This window comes from Leptidea sinapis, chromosome 19, assembly GCF_905404315.1.
Source record: "Leptidea sinapis chromosome 19, ilLepSina1.1, whole genome shotgun sequence".
NCBI classification, from domain to species: Eukaryota; Metazoa; Arthropoda; class Insecta; order Lepidoptera; family Pieridae; genus Leptidea; species Leptidea sinapis.
The window spans coordinates 13,737,949-13,756,274 of record NC_066283.1 but is presented as its reverse complement, the minus strand read 5'-3'; the positions used below and the strand labels follow the sequence as shown (position 1 = coordinate 13,756,274).

General features: G+C 39.4%; 1 pseudogene; it reads right to left on the bottom strand.

Moving 5' to 3' along the window:
- Window positions 1-1,945: 1,945 nt before the first annotated feature.
- On the bottom strand, window positions 1,946-3,291 carry LOC126969713 (uncharacterized; annotated as a pseudogene).
- Between the last annotated feature and the right edge of the window lie 15,035 nt (window positions 3,292-18,326).

Below are 18,326 nucleotides of genomic sequence, written 5' to 3'. Positions count from 1 at the left end.
AATCAGAGGAGGTGGATTATTAATAGATCGTAAATACGGGGAGTGAATAATTATCATCTTTGTTTTGTCAGCGTTTATTATGATGCCGTTATCATGTGACCATTCAACTACCGCATCCACATCCTCTTGAACCCGGCGACACATGTGGGCGGAGCAGTGACGTAATACTCCACAGAGGCTATTTACGTGCAACAGGTAGCACACGGGCCCACACACGGAACCCTGGGGGACGCCGCAGTTTACTTGTTTCTCCTCGCGAAACGTGTCGCCGACTTTAACACGGTAAGAGCGCGCCCTGAGATAGTCGCTGAACCAAGGGTTCAGCGGCTGCCCCATGCCGCACTCCTCCATTCCATTTAAGAGGGTTTCAGTCTGTAGGGTATCAAAAGCCTTTCTGAAATCATAAAAAAAAGCTAAAATATTTTTTTTTCCAAATGTGTATTAATTTCGTCTGTAAAATTTGATAATAATGTGTTGGTGCTTTTATTTTTCTGGAAGCCATGTTGACATTCCGTTAAGATATTATTTTTTTGTAAAAAAGTTTCCTATTTGATTGACAACACATTTTTCAATAATTTTATCAATACTTGATAGTATAGCTATCGGTCTATAATTTGAAAATACTTTACGATCACCTCTCTTAAAGACTGGACGAATGATTGCTTCCTTTAATTTTTGTGGAAATTTGTGATATTTTACAGATAGATTTATCAGCTTAGCTAAAACAGGGCTAATTTTATCAACAATTATTTTTAAATCAGACATGCGTATAAGATCACTGCCTGGTGATTTATTTTTATTAATTTTATTAATTATTAGTTTTATGTCCTTGTCATCAACCGGTTGCCATCTCATACACACATTAGATAATTTAACATAAGTCTTCCTTTCCAGCCATTTTTCATTACAGGAGTGCTTTATTTGATCAATTTCCTTTAAGAATGTATCAGCAAATTCATTACAGACAGCCTGCGTGCCGCCTTGTTTAGTAATGTTACTTGTGATTAGATTATCCTAAGACTGCTCATTTTTACCCAATAACTCATTAATTTTATCCCAATTTTTTTTAATATTATTATTACAATCTAAAATTGTTTTTTTGTCATGTTCTACGTTACATTTAAAAATTGCCTTTTGGCATTTGTTTCTGTACCTAGTATAAGTTAGTCTTTTTACCATATTCTTTGGATCGCTGCAACATATTTTGAATAATCTATCTTTTTCAATAACCATAGTTTTTACGCTGTTGTTTAACCAATAATTTTCATTTCTAAAGTCCCTGTTTCCAGTCATATTTTTCACTGTATAACATTGGTTGTATATATCACTAAATAAAGTAGATAGCTCATTGTATAATTTAGATGGGCAATCAATATTTAAGAGATAATTGAAGTTAGATTCTAATAATTTTTCTCTGACTAATCTATTATCAAGCACACGGCGGCGGCGCTGGGCCGCGGTAATGGCGGGCGCAACGCGTGATTCACACATCTCGCCCGAGTGAGTTACTTTCGGCGTCTGTTTCCATTGTATAGATGCCGCGACCAAATAATGATCAGATATTTTATGTTTTATTACTGCAGAATCGATAAATGCCGAGGATGATTTAATAAATGATCTAAACATGATTCGACTACATTACCCATTAAAATTTCCCTTCTCGTCACGTCTTTAATACATTTTGTAAAACCATGTTCGGCTAATAAATCTTCATAATATTTTACATATTTTTCTGTATTTCTTAATAAATTTATATTTATATCCCCGCATATAATTATTTTGTTACTAGTAGATAATGACTGTAAAAGTTTTTCAAAGTAGGTTAAAAATTCTTGGATTTTATTCTTATTATTGTATCTTGGTGGACGATATATTGAAATGACGTGTAATTGCTCACCTTGCCAGTCGCAAACAATGGAAACAAGCTCGGCTGCGCACTCGCAGCTCACAAGGAGAGGTTTTTGATTAAGCCGCGCGCACAACCCCGCGCGAGAGTAAACCATCACTCCTCCACCTCTTCGCCCACAACGATTATGTACATTAACATCGAATCCAGGAATGCTATAAAATGTTAACAAAGAATAATTGATATTAGGTTCGCTTATTACTAATACATCTCTATAATTTAGACATTCATTAAGAACTCTTAAAGTTCTGAAAAATACTTTTTTATTGAACGAATATTTACGTGAATAATACAGAGTTCTTTTTTGTAGATACTTTGACATATCCAATTATCTATGCTATCAGTACATACATAATGAATAGATTCATCATGAATTATTAAGTCTAATAAAAATAAAAACTTCAGTTTTTGTTAAGTAAGGCCACGATTTCACTTTTATTACGAATGCATATTGACTTTTCATCTTCACTTTTTTTTACTAGAATTTTACCACTAGATACCCATATGTACTTGTATACGCCATGTAGCTGCTTCTTCGTGTTCCACAACAGGGTTCTAGTTACCTTAGTAAGTGCTTCGTTGATGTATATTTTGTTGGTGGCGGATCCACCTGTTAGTTTGTCACTCGTCACCTCCATCATTTTACGGCGCTGCGCCAACCAGGTTTCACGGGAGATAGCTCCTTTTAGATAGAGAGAGGCCTTGAATTTCACCACTATAGGTGCCGGTTTTGCGCTTGTTTTCAGAGGGCGGGTGGTAGTGACTCGTCTGGCCCACTCGATTTCTGAAGTATTTACATTGATTGTGTCCCCAACCTTAGAAATAAGCTCCTTGAGATTTTCACCCGGTAGTTTTTCGATGCCCATTATTTCTATGCGATCATTTAGAGAAGCCTGCTCGAATTCATGGATCTTCTGTTCAAGCGCAACGTTGCACTTCTCTAAATACACACACTTATTGTTTATATTTACAACTGATTGCTGGTTTTCTGCCATTCTTGTGTCGTACTTATCTGATAACAAGCTCAGACTTTGCGTTATTTCATCAAGGTGTGTTTTTACTTTTTTCTGGATGTCCTTAAGTATTTTTTCTTCAATTAAAGAGACCAACTCAGTCTTTAGTTTCAATAAAAGCGATAATTCCATGTTTCTAAAATATTCATCTAAGTTACCCGCCGCCGACGGTAAGGTTGCGGGGGTCGGAGGACTGTCGAACATTGACTTCACAGGAGTATTGACATCGTCATTTTTTCGAGGTAACTTACAGGCTGGACACTTACAGTTTGTCTTAGCTTTTGCTGTAAGTTTACCGTAAGAGCTCTTTGTGTATCCAACACAGCTGTAGTGGAAGTTATTTTTACAATCCAAACAACAGATTTTATCCATAACACTTTTTTTTTTTTTTGAGAGGAGTAAATACGGTCACGTATTTACGCCCCGGAACGGGGCGTAATATGTCGGACTCGAGTGTCCGCGTAAGCGGACACCCCATACCGACTTAAACCTCCTCTGTGCTGTTAGCAGCCCTGGCTTTCACAGCGAAGTAGGACGTGGGCCGTGGAGGCCGCAAAGACTACGCAACAACAGTCGCGGGGCGTCTCCTAAGGAGACTCGAACCTCAGACCGGCTGTTTGCTTGTGGGAAGGAGAGAGAATGAAAATGAAGATGAAAGATGAAAAGGTGATAAGAACACACTCGCTGGCGAGTGTGGTGATGTTTTGTGTAATGTATGTAAGTGTGTATGTATGTGTTTATGATTGTATGTATGTGTGTTTGTATGTATGTACGTAGTGTAAATGTTTGTGTGCATGTATGTTTGTGTTTGTGTCTGTTTGTGGAGTGTGTTTGTAATTGTGTAAGTGGTGTATGTCAGTCCGTCAGTCAGTCCGTGTGTGAGTGAGTGTAGTGAAGCGATTACAGGACGAGGACTAACGTCTCGTCGGGTATCAAAACAATGTGTGGTGTATCTAGGGTGCGGGCCGCTGGCCATCGTCAGAGCGACGAGTGCCAGTGGTTTGCGGTGGTTGACCGCGCCTACGCCTGCGAAGGCGGTGTGTGCGTGTCTGTGTCGGTGTTTGTGTGGGTGTCGCGTTCGCGATGGTGATGTCGTCATCCGGGTCTACCGTTACGTGTCTGGGACGTCTTATTGGGTTGAGACTATTGTGAAGGGTGGTGTACCCGCATGCCTTCCTAACCAAGATGTTGGGATGGTTAGGCGCCTTGTCAAAGAAGCGTCGCGAGATCTCTTTAAAGTGTTGAGCTATCGTCGGAAGCTCTAGGTCGCGGTGAAGGTCAACGTTTCGGATGAACCACGGGGCTCCGGTTGCCATGCGCGTGAATTTATTTTGAACTACTTGCAAACGACGTAAGTAGCTCGGTCGGGTGTGCGCGAAAACGACGCTTGCGTATGACAGTATGGGCCGTACGATGGTTTTGTACAGCGTCACTTTGTGTTTGAGCGGAAGTTTGCTTCGCCCACACACAAGTGGATAAAGGCGACTGAGGACAAATCGGGCTCTATTGCATACCGTATCAATATGTTTTTCTTGAAGTTTCTTGAAGTTCATATTGCTGTTGAACGTGACTCCTAAGTATTTGTAATCCTTTATCCACGGTGTGTGTGGAGTGGAGCCAAAGTAGAGTGCCGTATCGTCAGCGTACTGAGCGAGCTGGACACTCGGAATCTTGGGAATGTCGCTCGTGAAGAGCGAGAAAAGAGTGGGAGAGAGGACTGAACCCTGTGGCACGCCAGACCTGATGGGTCTGGGTGAGGATAGGGTGCCCTCTACTCGATATCGGAAGGAGCGATCAGTAAGGTAGGCTCGTATGATGCGCACTGTTATGGGTCTCTTTTGAGTTCGCTTTTTAAAAAAAAACATTTATTTAACACAAAGAAATATAATATATTATAAGGAATATGAAGACTTGCTTATACAATAATAGTTTTAGAGACCCTTGGGCAGAACCGTAACTTATGAGAAGCGAGCACGAACTGACTGCCCGCGCGCAGCTAGGGCTTATATAACTGATTCAATAATGCTGGTTGAGATGGAATAGCAATTAAGTCAGCATTAATACCTACATAACTGGGGTATAACAGCACGAGCCTGTCTGGCACTCCCAATTGATACAGCTTGAATACTAAACCGTTGTGCCATACCTTGTCGAATGCCTTCGCGACATCGAAAAATACGGCTGCCGTGGTAGCGTGAAGCTGACGCCGTACGAGAATGTACTCGGTGAGTCGGTGAGCCTGCTGGGGACACGAGTGAGCGGTTCTGAATCCGAACTGTATGTCGGGTATCAGGTTGAGCTCCGCGATGTAATGATTAAGACGCGCGAGAATTAATCTTTCGTAAAGTTCCCCGATTTCCCGATCGAGTTAATTAAGCTAAAAGGCCTATAGCTACTCGGATTAGCTTTAGGTTTATTGGGTTTTGGGATACCGATAACAATGGAATCCTTCCATTGTTCGGGGAACGCGCTGTTAGACAATACAATTTTAAGAACCCTATTGTTTATAGTGTCGGGCCCCGGGGCCTTCTTGGAGTTAAGCTCCTTAATGATTAGCTTCACCTCTTCGTAAGAGGTGGGTTTTATTACATCGCCTGAAGGGCTCAGAGCGGAGCGACGTTCAACTTCACGATCAACTTCGTCAACGTGTGTCGGGTCGGCTGCTGCATTTGGAGAGCACTGACTCTCGAGACTATCGGCGAGGCATTCGGCCTTCTCATCGTCATCGAGCGTCGGCTGCAGTCCCGGTCTGTCCAAAGGAGGCATGACAGTGGGCGGCTCCTGTTTGAACGCGCGACGCAGCTTCCAGAAAGCTACATGTGATGGCTTAAGGTTGCCGAGCAAGCGGTCCCAACGTTCGCCGCGGAGTTCCGCGATACGTTCCCGTACCACCCGCTGTAGGTAGCGGAGGTGGCGCCTATTCTCGTCCTACGGATACCTATCGTATTGTCTAGTGGCTCTGTGCTTCTGTGTGAGTAAGTTCCTGACCTCTGGAGTCAGGTTTAGGCGATGCGGTTGCATCGTCGGAACCTGCCTGGAGCAGGCCTTGATCCTATTCTGTATATGTGACGTCACATGAGAGATAGCACTGTGAGCCGTGTCGACCGAGTCGATGACGTCCGGTATAAGGTCAAGGTCGTCGGACTTGATAGACTCGAGATCCTTTTCCAGCCGTTGCCAGTCGATCACTGTTTTCGTCGGTGGTTGAAAGTTAACCGGTGGGCCTAGATTTAGGACGACGGGCTGGTGGTCTGACTCTAATTCGTGAAAAACCTCGATTGAATTTACATTGAGCGTTACGTTCTTAAGTAACGCAACGTCTAGAATGTCGGCTCGGTGCGCGACGTTATCCGGATAATGTGTTGGTTCGTCGGGTGCTATTACTGAAAAGTTCAGCGTGTCTGTCAGCGAATCTAATAAGATTCCATTTCTATTTGTGGCTCTACTGTTTCAGCTGGAGTGTTTGGCGTTAAGATCGCCGCCCACTATGACTGTGGCCCCGTGGCCGAGTAATGCTTCTATATCTGTGTAAAGTACTTGTTTGTTGGGCGGAAGATAAGCTGAAATAACAGTGATCGGCTGGTGATTCGCCATACTGACCCGGATGGCAGAGGCCTCGATGTTAATGAGGACTGGAGGATCTATAGGTATACAGTGTAGAGACTTTTTAAAATAAATGAGGGTGCCGCCCATACGGGTGGTGCGATCATTCCTGACTAAGTTATAATTAGCGATACGCGGATCGCGTATACGTGGTTTTAGAAATGTCTCTTGCACTAAGAATTGGTCTAATTGATGTTCGTGAGCGAACTCCTTCACCAAGTCTAGTTGAGGCTTAAGGCCTTGAGCGTTAAAATACGCTATACGGAGCGTATGTGGTTTAACCTGTCCGCTTACGTAGTTAGGCATCGCGAATGTTTTAATACTTTCGCCCTATATCGGTGAGGGCACGGAATATGTGGTCGGTGGCCTCGGTCGCGGGACCGACGCCGCCGGGCGGGACGCTAGCGGTGGCCGGAGGGGCGCGGGGGCCGCGAAAGTGGCCTCTGTGGCAGCTTTGGCAGCCGGAGGAGACCTCGCCCAGGTGTTTACCTTCGGAGGCGGCGCAGGTTTGAAGGTCGGAGTGAACTCCACCTTCTCTGCTCTGCCTTGCGGCTGGCGGCGCCCTGGGTGACGCTTGTGTTTGGGTGCCTTGGGACACCCGCGATAGCTCGCGGGTGCCCCTTCTCCCCGCACAAGACGCAGGCTGGGGGCTCCGCGCATTGCGCTGGTCGAGGGCACTCTGGCGTGCCGTGTTTGCCGAGGCACTTCACACACCTCGGGGTGTGTTCGCAGTTGCCTGCCGAGTGCCCGTATAACTGGAATCTGTGACACTGACCAGGCCCCCCGCGGTTGCGAGGAGCTTCGGCCTGGATGCCCTGAAGGGAGCAAACCGATTTTATGTTAAAAATTTCCTTTCCCTCTTGCGTGAGGTCGAGGACGACGAGAACCATGTTAAATGGTTGTTTGTTGGTGGTTCCGCGCATACGGTGCACCTCGTGTGCAGGGTAACCCTGCTCTTTGAGGTCCGACAGAATGTCGGCCTCGTCTAACTCTCTGGGGACGTTCCTAATAACGACCCTCAGACGCTTCTACTCAGGCAGGGCGTACGTGTGGAAACCCACACTCAGCTCTCTAAGAAGGTATGTCAAGGCGCGGTGGTCCGCTACCTCTTTTTTAATTTGATGAGAGATTGGTACGCCCTCGCCTGGAAGGAGAGCGTCTTCGGGATCCTATTTTTGATAACCAACCAGCGGCCTCGGTCTCCTATAAAAATAGGAGGCGGGCGCTTGGTCGGAGGCGGTACGCGGGCTTTAGCGGGCGCGGGAGTGGAGCCAGTCGTGGCCGCGGCTTTCTTGGCGGGTGTGCCATCAAGTGAAGGCGATTCGCGACCGCGCTTCTTCTTGCGACTGACGGTGACGAAGCCGTCAGCATCTGACGCGACACTCTCCGCTCTCGACGGTAGAGCGGTTTCCGGCTGGGCCGGTGAAGCACTGGAAGCCTGAGGGGCTTCCGTGCGGTTAGGACTGACCGCGGGGACCTTAGGGGTCACCTGCGCGTCAAAGTACGCCTAAAGAACAGGCGGACGGGCTGATCGGGTGATCACTTTCCTTGGTTTGACCGAAGCTACGGAGCTTGCGTCGGAGTCATTACCTAGTTCCATTTCGGATTCCCCGTCGGAACCCGAAACGTCAGACGATGAGTTATATTTGTTGTATTTCGCTTTGATAGCGGCATCCACTGTCTCGTTGATTGTTACTTTCATTAGTGGAGCGATCTTCTCCGAAAATAACCTATCTAAGAGAGCGCTGAAGAAGCCCTCGTCGGGAACCATTGGTGAAGCCATGGTTGTCATATTTATTAACTAGGTTGGGGCAACAACCCCCGCTGCCCGGGTCAGGCAGAGGGGGAATATAATAATTAAGTGGACAACTATAGTTAAGTTGTACACTTGCACATTAATAAATAATAGTAATATGAATAAAATATGCAAATATAAAAATAAATTAATAATAGTAATTAAGCCTTAGACTTAGCTTTGCTGGATGTAGACTGGCTGGGCCGGAACCCCGATGCACGCTGTGCAGGCCCCCGCGGAGAAGACACACACGGCACGAACTGCAACTCACAAACACACACGATTAGCGTGCAGAATCGCGAAACACAGCACAGGTGCTAACTAACACGATCGTAAAGCCGGGTAATTAACACAGATAATAACTAAGCTACGTTCCGCGAAGGAACGTAACAGGTGCGAGACTCAAAGAGTCCCGAACAATAGCGCGCGATAACAATAGCTAGCCCAGGTGGCCTGAGCAGATAGTGCGATAACGCAGGTAATAAAAATATTCGAAGGAGGACAGATAACGCGGCACGTGTGCTAATGTTGCCTGCCTGAATTGAACTCATCCGTATCACTGATGAGATGTTGACAACCAAAGCACGAACTCATTGTGTGTCGCAACGAAATAATTTTGAATCACCGTCGTTATTAATTCAACAACCACTTGAGATTTGTCAGCTCACTGCAAAAGATTTAATAAGATTCATGAAAAGAATCAATCTTAGCAGTGAGCTGTAGTTAATAGTAGCTATCACAATTGATTACATTTGTCGCAGTGCAACAGTGCTGCACTGAACTTTACCAAAGCCACTTTACAAACCGTAGCCATATGGTAAATAAATACTATATATTTCTATTCTATTCTATGTGTATTTTATCATCTTAAATGCAAATACGAATATTTATCGAACGTCAAAATCAACCACCCATTCGAAAATATAGGTACATTAAAACTTTTATTTAAATATAATTACATATCTTAATAACACGTCTGTAAAGCTAGAAAGGTCAAGTCGGCAGAATCACTCGTCTTATATCTCAAAATTTAGTGCTAATTTAGTGCTGATAACAGATATTTGGTGCTGTGATAGGGGAACTAAAAATGAGAACACTGCTAACTTTTCATTAAGCTAGCAGTGAACCATCGTGACTAGAAAGGTCTAGTCGGCAGAATGTCTCGTTTTATATCTCAAAATGTAGTGCTCATTTAGTGCTAATTAAGTGCTGATAACAGATATTTCGTGCTGTGATAGGGGGACTAAAAATGAGAACACTGCTAACTTTTCATTAAGCTAGCAGTGTACCATTCGTGACTATAAAGGTCAAGTCGGCAGAATCACTCGTTTTATATCTCAAAATTTAGTGCTCATTTAGTGCTAATTTAGTGCTGATAACAGATATTTGGTGCTGTGATAGGGGGGCTAAAAATGAGAACACTGCTAACTTTTCATTAAGCTAGCAGTGTACCATTCGTGACCGCGTTATGATACAGTTGGAGTGAGAGGCTCATCACCTAATAATTTAGTGCTCAATTAGTGCTGCCTGTACAAGCAAACAGATTTTTCAAAAAAAAATTTCAGTTTTTAAGTACTTATAGATAACTGCTGACATAACGATACGAGCAATCATAGAGCTGAAAGATGACTTCAAACTTGAGCGTGCAGACCGAATCCAGAAATTCCGTAACGAAAATAACCTAGCACCAGCTTGAGCAGAAGGTCCCAGGTTCGAGCCCGGGGTACGTCTTGATTTTTTTTAATTTATTTATTTTTATCACTTTTTTTAATTTTTATTATTATGTGTCAGTCGACTTGCATAATTGCATAAGTTGATAAAAAATGCTATGCAATAGCTTTACCGCGGTAGTCCCCGAGTGCAACTCCTCTTTTTTTTAACACAAGTGTGTGTGTTAAAAAAAAGACACACAGCGGCTACATCGCGAGGGGAGTCAGGGTAGTTTTCTGTTACCTTATAACGTTGAGATCTGATGAAAACTCAATATTTGCAATAGAGAATAATACCCATAACTTTTCGATTATTAAAAACCTTCGATTTTTTTAGCGGGCAGTTGAAAAATGATTTTTCTAAAATTTTTTCTGAGTTTACCGGTAGCATTAATTGAGCACTAATAAGTAACTCTTTTCAATTTCACCAATACCGATTTTAAAGTCATCTTTCAGCTCTATGATTGCTCGTATCGTTATGTCAGCAGTTATCTATACTTAAAAACAGATTTTTTTTTTTGAAAAATCTGTTTGCTTGTACAGGTGCTAATTGAGCACTTAATTATTAGCTGATGTGCCTGTCGCTCCAACTGCATCATAACGCGGTTACGAATGGTACACTGCTAGCTTGATGAAAAGTTAGCAGTGTTCTCATTTTTAGTCCCCCTATCACAGCACCAAAAATCTGTTATCAGCACTAAATTAGCACTAAATGAGCACTAAATTTTGAGATATAAAACGAGACATTCTGCCGACTTGACCTTTATAGTCACGAATGGTACACTGCTAGCTTAATGAAAAGTTAGCAGTGTTCTCATTTTTAGTAACCCTATCACAGCACCAAAAATCTGTTATCAGCACTAAATTAGCACTAAATGAGCACTCAATTTTGAGATATATTACGAGTGATTCTGCCGACTTGACCTTTATAGTCACGATGGTACACTGCTACCTTAATGAAAAGTTAGCAGTGTTCTCATTTTTAGTCCCCCTATCACAGCACCAAAAATCTGTTATCAGCACTAAATTAGCACTAAATGAGCACTAAATTTTGAGATATAAAACGAGACATTCTGCCGACTTGACCTTTATAGTCACGATGGTACACTACTAGCTTAATGAAAAGTTAGCAGTGTTCTCATTTTTAGTTCCCCTATCACAGCACCAAATATCTGTTATCAGCACTAAATTAGCACTAAATGAGCCACTATATTTTGAGATATATTACGAGTGATTCTGCCGACTTGACCTTTCTAGCTTTACAGACGTCTTAATAACAGTAAAATGTATTAATCTCCTCAGGAAAAAATTAAATTTAGTAAAAATGTTATTTATATTTTTTGGAATTATGTTGTAATATGCTATTACATATCACCGAACAACTTACTCTAACTCGACATAACTGAGTAGCAACATAACAAAAAGATTTGTTCCTGGTTTGTTTATTAGAATACTGGCTTTTACCCGCGGGTAAAAGTAACCCTTCTTGCGTGAATACTAGCTCTTACCCGCGACTTCGTGCGTGTGCAATAGTTACTTTGGGCAGCAATTTTTATTGTTTAACTAGCTGACCCAGCAAACGTTGTATTGCCGATATTAAAATCGCGATACAAAAGTATGTTGATCGTAGATGGGTGAAAATTTGAAGTTGTATGTATTTTTTAATGCTGAATCATAATCAAACAAATTTAAAAAAAAATGTCAATAAAATTAAAAAAAATATGGCGTGGACCACCCTTAACATTTAGGGGAATGAAAAATCGATGTTGTCCGATTCTCAGACCTACCCAATATGCACTCAAAATTTCATGAGAATCGGCCAAGCCGTTTCGAAGGAGTTTAACTACAAACACCGCGACATGACAATTTTATATATTAGATGTACTCACTTTGCAAATAATACACAACAAACTGCTATGGTTAATACATTTTTGAAAGCTACCAACTATATAACTTTCATCCCCTATTTCATCCCCACACAGGTCTAAATTTTAAAAACGCTACAACAAATACTTATTTATTTCTTATCAAGTGCCTAAATACATATTTTCGTAGTGTTATCCTCGATACTGACGAACTTTACAAATTTCCACAATTTTTCCTATTTCAACCCCGCAACGCCTTGTACGCAATAATAGCCTATGTCCTTTCCGAAGCTCTTGTCTATCTCTGTAATAAATTTCATCAAAACCGCTTTCAAGCTTCATTCACATTAGAAGATTACGAATGACCATTGGATCTCTTTAAAGGTATTTCGCATAATATGACAAGATAGTTAACTGACTATAACCAACTAAATTTAAAGGGAATGAAAATTTCGAACAGGTCTGGTGATTAAGCAGAAAGATACGCATTGGAACTCCTTAATAGAACTAACTATACAGGGATAAAGGGAAAGTACAATATATTAAAGGACTTTATTCTTAAGGTCATTTCTGATGAATTTGATTCTGTAATATGGTGTGCGAAACGTAACTGTTATAAAGATATTGAACTTTAAAGATTAAAAAAAAAGAACATTTTTTGATTATATATCGATGTTTTTGGTAGTGAAGTTCTATTGGTCTGGTTTATTTTTAATGTTTTTATTTAGTAAAGTATAGGTAAATTAAAAGAAAAAAATAACTTTTTTCCATAACATGTCATTTTACGGTACTAATATAAATATTGAATTGTTATGTTCAATTCGGCACCAATTTCATAATGTTGTAGAGAAAATTTTCTTACGAATAAAACTGTAATGCTTAACATATTGGTAGGGCTACTGCTTGGACTGCCGAAGATAAGCAAACGTCGCAATGAGGACGATCTCAGTGAGTCTTACATCTTTGTGCCGTTTGGTGTCGAGACACTTGGGCCAGTGTGCCCAGAGGCACGGAGAATGTACAAAGTTAAATCGTGCCTCAATTACTATAAACCCAAGCGCTGGCAGCTATAAAAAAACTCATATTACGACTCACGGACGAGTAAAATAAGAAGGACTCCGTGTAAATACATAGCCCCACGCATACACTTATTCTCATACAAGCCGATCGGCCGCCGTTATGAGATCTGCCATCGTGTGTGACAGATCAGTTTGCGTCGCAATAAAATTAAATAAAAAATGCCTTCGTGCGTTTTGAAAAAGTGTAAAAACAATACTATAAAAGTATTTGTGGATATATGATTATTTAAGGGAGAAAAAATTGTGTATCTATACCCCGTAACCGCACACACACTAGAATAAAGGTGCTTCACTTGCTAATATCACGGCGCGGAGTCCTTCTTTTTTTACTATTCCGTGATTACGACTATCTATTGAAGAACTTGAAGTAATATTTGTCGAGCTTCAGTAGTTAAAATATTCAATCCTATTCCATCCGGCACAAGGAACCTATTATTATTTATTATCTTTCAAACTATTCAACTAATTTAACACGTCACGCATTTCGCATAAAATTTATTGCCACAGAATAAGTATCGCGTAAAGTAAATGATTATTTTTTTGTTGTTTTGCGTCCCGCCATTGTAAATTGTTAGTTTGTATTTGGAAGTGGTCAAGTGTAAGGGGTTATACAGCCGGGTTTTTATTTTAAGACTCTGTAAAGATTTAGCGATCAGTGTGATATTATAAGTTAAATACCTAAAATAGGTGATAAATATTGACGGTTAGAAAGTGACTGTGTTTGTGATATGAGAATTTTTTGAAATTGAGTGAAACTAAGGGATTTAATGTACTGTGTGTTTAAAAAAAAACTAATTTGCAATTCACTTTACGCTTAAGCTTGTATAACTCCAATTAATTAACAATAGATTAATATGTACACAAGTACAACATATATGATTAACTGTTTTTTGACTGTATATCGAGTACTTATTAACGTTTAATTTGAAAGTTAGCGCTTGTAAGAACTTCCGCGTACTTTATTTATAAAAGTATTCGACGAATAGAGTTTATGGTTCATTTTTGGTATATCATAAGATAATTAGTTCTTTTTATTGCTTGTGAACTATACAGTTTGTTATAGTGGTGTTTGTAATAGTTCTTGTTTTAGTGTATTAGTAATCTTTCCAGATTTATTATCATATCTCATTTTATAACCTAGGTCCTAAAGAATATTTGAAAGCAAAATTCAAAGAAATTAACATCTTGACCGTTGCTTCTGAATATATTCTTGATAATTTAATGTTTGTTCATAGGCACATAAGTGAATTTGCAAGAAACAGTCATAACATAATAATTAATGTTAACACTAGGAACAGACATAAATTTATAATGCCTACTACTCGGCTAAGTCTAGTTAGTAATTATTATTATTATTATTATTATCTATTTTTCGAATTGTCTCATCATTTTGGAATGGGTGGTAGTTTTTTTTTACTTTCAATAAGTGATGTCACATCCTATTTAGAATAAAAATTTGAATTTGAAATGCTGCAGAACTAAGTCTGTTCGCCAATCCTTCAATATGGGGGCCCATTTCTCGTTGAACATAAAATTTTGTATATACAGGGTGTTCCGTAAGGACACTACGTTGCCAAAATTCACGCTTTGTATGCAAAAGTTAGATTTAAAAATAAACTGTTTCTTTATGTCTGGTTATTGTACAGTGTTAGAAAATATTTGTCGTCCTGGTAAAAACACAATCTATGCCAAAGTCCGGGAAACTTAGTAACTAGAAGATATAACAAAGAGTATATATATATACATATATATCATCGTAGATAATTTATACGTCTAGATAAACTGTGACAGCTGCGAACATGTTGCAAAAATAGTGGTGAACTGTTAGCCTCTATTTTTAGCTACGCACGCACACTAGAAAAGTAACTGACGTATCGCGAGAGAAAGAAGTAGCTTGTCACGCACACTAAAGAAATAAACTTGGCCTATTGTCATACGTTGCCTAAAAGCATGAGGCTCTATATGTACAAAATATGACGCAAAGCCGCTTGACCGTATGCCCTACAAAGAATAACTAAGAATTTATTCCGCGACCTCTCTTTAAAAAATATTAAGGTTAGTAAGAGGAAAAACGAACCCAGAACATCATGTTATTTCAAAACTAACATGAATTTATTAATAATAATAATATTATATATATTTGCATAAAACATAGTATACAATGGTGTTAAAATATTATCATATATATATTTGCTACCACAATTCCTAGCATGCAAATATTTAACTTAAAACAATAATTAATATCAGAATTTCTTATACATAAATTCCTTAACACTATAAAAATTATAAGCATTTAGCTTACTATTTAACTTATTCTTAAATAATCTAGAATTATAATTTTTAATGCTACTCGGTAACTTATTATAATCACGAACACAATTACATACACAACTTTTATTATATTTAGTAATTTTTGGAACATTATGTAGAACGAGTCTTTGTGGATCACGTCGGTTCAGCGGATTTAGATCTCGCACAAGTCAGCGTTCATCTGTTCTTTCCACTTGTACTTAGGGCGACCTACTGGAGGTCGGTGGTCAGAAAATAATAGTCTCGGCTCTTATAACTTTTTATTTATTTATTTATTTATTTAACCAATAAATCCCCTATCCTTACAGAGTGACCTATCGCGATAGAGGCTTGACTTAAATTTAAATGTTTAAATTAATATAAACATAAAACTTAGATATAAAAATGATGTAGGTTTTCTTTAGTGGTAATTCCGCCAATATTTGTTTTTAAAAAATAATTCGACACGTGTTTCGCCTCTACACGAGGCATCGTCAGGACGTGTTGTCTCGCCAAAATCCAGATTTTTTAAAAACAAATATTGGCGGAATTAACACTAAAGAAAACTTAAATCATTTGTATAATTATGGGTTTCCGCAAAGTAAAGCCTAATTCAATCAATTTTCATAAACCTTAGAGTTACTACGAACAATCTATACCTACTACTAATTACTATTACTAGAACATACAAAACTACTCTAATTTTAAGCTCGTTCAGTGAGCAAGCAAACAAGTCAATGTTATGTGAAAGTTCGTTTAAATTTCGTAAAGCGACTGTTAGACTACGCATTTCTCACTCCGCGATCTTCTCCCATGCGTTCTAGGTGGCTGAACCAGCGAAGACGGTGGCCCTTTACTTCTCTAATAATGTTGGGCTCAGCCACGAGGTCTCCTATCTCGGCATAATTGCGGACTCTCCATTCCCCGTTTTCAGACAGAGTGGGGCCCAGAATCTAACGTAGGATCTATAGATGAAAATAAATTTATCACATATAATAAGGCAAATTAGCTTCGAAGAAACTGGGTGTCATTAATAGAGCACGAATACCTCAAGCCGGCTCACCTTCTAGCGCTCTATAAAGCGCAGGTCCGGCCACATATTGAGTATTGCTGTCATCTCTGGTCTGGCGCACCCCAGTATCAGCTCGATCCATTTGACCGAGTACAACGCAGATCAGCTGGAAATCAATTAGAAAGAAATTTAAGGAAATGACAGTTGGTTCTTCATAATAAATATACAAAGTTACATTAGCGAATTTTCTAGAAACTGTGATAATAATGATGACCGCACACCGATAGATTTAGATGATAAATTAATTCGTTTCTTAACAGAACAACGTCTGTTGGGTTAGTTAGTTTAGGATAAGCGAGATAATGCTTAGATTAGAAGAGATTTTGCTAGCGACCAGTATTGGATATCAAACCAAAGTAAATATAACTATTTTTAAAACTTGTTATTCTATTTTGGATTAGAAAAACAACAATCATTACCTACAAACAACTATCATTATCACTGACGGAAATAAAGAAACCAAACAAAAAATAATTGGACAGTCACGCAGCCGTGAACAAGAAAATCTCTATCAAGCCTTCCATTATTTAAATGAAAAAACGGTATTGATTCATTAAACTTCCCATTAAGCAAAATAGCAAATTTATAAGTAGTGACTTGACTTTATGAGTTTGATATAAATTGATAGTTTATAGTTTTATTAGCTAATATATTACTATAATATAACGACGTACCTTGGGCTTAATGTCTCTCATATATACACTCTGTCAATAATAAAGTTTTGATAATGTTATAATATTGAATTTTTAAGTGGATGATGCCTGATTACATCCAATGTGAATACACACATACACTCAAGCCATTTACATGTAGGGGTAGGCAATACAACAGAACGCCACTTGCTTCTATCCTTACAAACCTCACGCACTTCCGCTAAATTCATTACTATTTTCATATATGCTCACCGGATCCAGGTGCTTCAGACTTTTCCTTTTTTCCCCGAATCCCTAATTTGGTCGACGAATGTTCTACGAGGTCTCCTACGACCGACTTGCCCACAGAAACTTGCCTTATATCTTATAAGTCATTCTTTCTACACTCATTTGCTCTACGTGTCCAAACAATTTCAGCATTCCTTTCTCAATCCTTGTCACAACATCATCTTTCTGACCAGAGCACCCTCGTATTAATCTACTAGGTTGAGTCAAGTTTTTAAGTCTTTTGTTTGGCGATTTAAATGTGTTAACAACATGATCCCAGAGAATTTACAAAACAAATGTGTAACGGAATTCAAAAGAATTGCTAAGAAACGTTCATGTGGTAAGTTGGTTACAACATAAATGACTTTCTGATACCACATATGACTGATATGAAGCGACCGTCCTCAGGGTATTAAAATAATAAATTTTATTGTATGAGTAAGTTATAAAATTATTTTAGAAAAATCATTTTTGGCTTCTAAGCCAGCCGAGTTTATAGCGCTGAGATCTTTTAAGGTCTGAGGCATACATTTTCAAATCATAAGTTTTTGAAGTTCAATTAATTATTTTAAGTCCTATTTTTGAGTCCTATTTGAATTGGAATTCTAGTAGATATTATAGTTAGTTGATGCGTAGAAGACAATTTAAAACAAATAACTGTTCTAATATACCACGATAATACAAGCGTCATTCAAATCTTAAGTCGTTTCAAGCGATGTAAATATTTACCGTAAGGTTTTCTTCTCCGCCTAGTGGAAGGCTAACAGGCGTATCAAGTTCAAAGTCACGGGGCCGAATGTGGCAATCATCTCCAAGATTACTGCAATACGGATGCGATCTTGTAACTTAGAGTATTATTTTTCCTTAATTGGCGTAAAGAAAAACTATCTTGCAGTCACGACATCCATGTCAATAATTATTGTGGCCAGTCTTTTGTTTTGCAATAACAATTAGCGGTGTTGTTTGAATATCAACAACGTTTCCAAGTTCATTATTATCGGTTTGAATTTATCATCTTTCAGTTTGACTTTGTAAGTTACCAGAAGTACTCAAGTTAACTATTATTGTGGTCAAG